Source organism: Mandrillus leucophaeus, unplaced genomic scaffold (genome assembly GCF_000951045.1).
Source record: "Mandrillus leucophaeus isolate KB7577 unplaced genomic scaffold, Mleu.le_1.0 Scaffold417, whole genome shotgun sequence".
NCBI classification, from domain to species: domain Eukaryota; kingdom Metazoa; phylum Chordata; class Mammalia; order Primates; family Cercopithecidae; genus Mandrillus; species Mandrillus leucophaeus.
Genome location: NW_012104443.1, coordinates 1,821,064 through 1,824,278, shown reverse-complemented (window position 1 = coordinate 1,824,278; position 3,215 = coordinate 1,821,064).

Sequence of the window (3,215 nt, the reverse complement as noted above, 5' to 3'; positions counted from 1 at the left end):
CATATATAAGAATGTTCATGGCAATTTAAGTATCAATGGACAAAAACTAGAAGCAAAATGTCACTCAGTAATAATGGATATATATGTATGTCAATAAAGATAAACCAACTAGAGCTATATGAAACAACATAGATGAATATCACAAAGGCAATATGAAGTGAAAAAAAAATCCAGGCACAAAAGAAGATATACTATATAATTCTGTTTATATAAAGTTTGAAAAAATCAAGCGAAAGTAAACTATTGTTTTTCGGGATGCATGCTTAGGCATAAAAATACAAGAAAAGCGATGACCATAAAACTCAGGACACTGATTGTCTTTGACCAAAAGGAAGTGGTAGTGATTGGGAAAGGAAACGAGGGTGCGCATATGGAGCGTAGACCATGTATTAATTCTCAGTGCAGTGCACAGGTGTTTGGTATACGAAAAATCATTGAGTTGTACATCTTTCCTTTGTACAGCTTTTTTTTGTATATACAGTATATTTCACCACAAAAAGGTTAAAAAATTAGAACAAAAACCAACTTCAGCCTGGTTGAAATGAAATTATATATAATTTATAGGAGCATGAATAAATAGCATTTTCTCACAGTTCTGATCTTGACTGTAAAATTTGCCTTGGCTATCCCCTAGCATTAAAGAAGTGATACGGTCAGTCACAAAAACTGCATCTTTAGCAGGTTATCTGCTAAAGGATAACCTTTAATTTTAGATACAAATAAGAGGCATATTACTGAAGATATTATAAATTTTGTTCATAGTTGGCTTTAAAGTATCTCTCCAGGATTCTGCTTGGGATTCTTCCAGAATAATAAAACTGAACATGTTGCATAGAGCTATTATTTAGTAATTGAGTTTTATAAAGGTACCTCAATCTAGACTGTTATTCAATATTGTTAGGAATATATAAGCCTCTGTGCTGTTTATGAAAATGTATTAATATTTGATGGTTTCTGACATTAAGCTATTAATTTTAGCAGATATACTTAGAAACTTAAAATTATATATCGAGTTCCCATTTTCTGATAGGAGTAGTCAAACATGTTAAAAGCCTACCAAAATCAATGAAGTGGGTTGAAGCTCTAGATTTGTAAATGCTTGTATGAGCATGTATGCCTTTGATTTTTTCCTCCTGTCTTTGTAACCAGGACAAGGCCATCCACATATTGGCTCGAGCCTTTGATGCAAACTCCACCGCCCAGGTAGTGGTAGTGTCTCACTCAAGCATTTGGACTGAGAGTGGGAGACCAGCAGGGCAAAAATTAAATCCAGGCTATTGCCAGAAAAAGAGGTAATGGGTGCCCACCACACTTCCAGACTGGCCTTCCCTTTCCTCTAGCATGTGTCCTTTAAAATGACAAAGGACTCTGGTCTCTTATAGGTTGGAATAGTCTACTTTCAAATTATTTATGTATAAGTATATTCATGAGCTAACAACACCATCTCCTTGTCTACCAGTTCTTTGTGTAAATGGCCCTGAGGCTGAGATGTTATCGTTAACCCCCCTTGTACTAAAGTCTAAGCTGATATACTTTGATGAAGGAAGACAATCTAAATGGAATGAATGGAAATGAACAGAAGGAAGCACATTTGGTCTCAGACTGGTCAAACGAAGTAACACCATTACCTCGGATTTCAACATTTTTTTCTTCAACTCTTAGTGTGGCTGTATTGTGTTGGAGAAATGTGAATGACAATACAAAGGTCAAAAAGGCACTCAAGTTCCAATACATCAGACAATCAGGATACAAACAAAGCTCCTTTTACAGGCTTCCACTGATGCATGAAGAAACCCATTATTGGGTCATTTGTGTGTTTTCTCTAAAATGGCAACCCTTGGCAGTGATGCCACAGTAATGACATGTTACAATGCCCTGCAAAGAGCTCATGCAGGAAAAGACTGTGGAAGCTCAGCCTCCTTCCTGTTATGGAGAAAGGTCAAACTCCTGTCACTCTTGCCGACATAGCACAAGTACTAATCTCTGCACCTCATAGTCAACCAGAAATGGAGTGGGCACATTAGACAGCTTGTTCAGGGTTCCTCACTGTGAATTAACTCAGTCCTACACATGCACAAGCAAAATCCCAGTTTAGACTTTCTTGCCTCAAGGACTTAGGTCTGCCATTACATCTAAAATTATAGCCAAATGGCTATGATTTGGGAGCTACCAGAGAAAAAGACTATTTTGCTGAGGCATTTTGGCTTCATTCTGCACTGTCGGGATGTTGCTGGAGGCCATGTTAGAAAGACAGAAAAAGAAGTAAGATAAGAGAAAACAAAACTTACTGGAAATGTTTTCAGAGCTTCTACATTGCGGAGCAATTTACAGTTATTGACCCTTCACGTGACAATAATTATGGGACTATCAAGTTAGATTCAACTGTGTATCATGTTTTTCTCTTTGATGTTGACTTGGGGATAGTTCTAAGAATTATATATAGTCACGGGGAACAGAAAAGTAGTTTTTTTGTAAGAATTTTATTCTTTGGAGTGAACCACCACTTTAGAGAAATGAATTATAACGTTTATTTAAACTACATTCTCAGAGTTTTCTAAATTACAACTTATATTTAAGATATTTTTATGTACTTAGCAGTCTTCATGTAAAATTTCAGTCTTTTTCTACCTTGTAACAGAAATGGGCAGCATTTTCCCTTTTTTGTATCTTGGGCCTCAATTTTTATGGTATATATTGCCCCTCTAAAGAAATCATAAACAACTTTGTGGGAGTATATTTCTATATGGTTATCAATTCTGGCAGTTGTGATGCCATTTTATTTTTAGTAATATTTATTGTTCTATTTTATTCTTTCATAGTTTGGGAGGAAATTATAAATATAACAGTGCAATAGGATTTTCCTTCCTACTTTGCTTTTCTCTTACTTTAGTTATCTCTGTCCAAACCTTATTGGTGACATATTATATAGCCTTTGAAATTTATGTTATGATTTTCCTTGGCAACATATTCCAATGCTCCACAATAGTGTGGATAAAAAATGTTGCAGTTTATCATTATTATTATATCTGGATTGCACAATGTTGAATCTTTATTTTGAAGCTTGGTTTAACATCCATCAATAAGTGTAAGCCTTCGTTTTGCCCAGGAAAGTAGAGTATAAGGGGAGCAGATACTGTGAAGGAGAGACTAGGACTGGTTCATGGTGAAAAAGTAGGAGGAGGTATCCTTTTAAAATCTATCAACTCCGGGGTAAG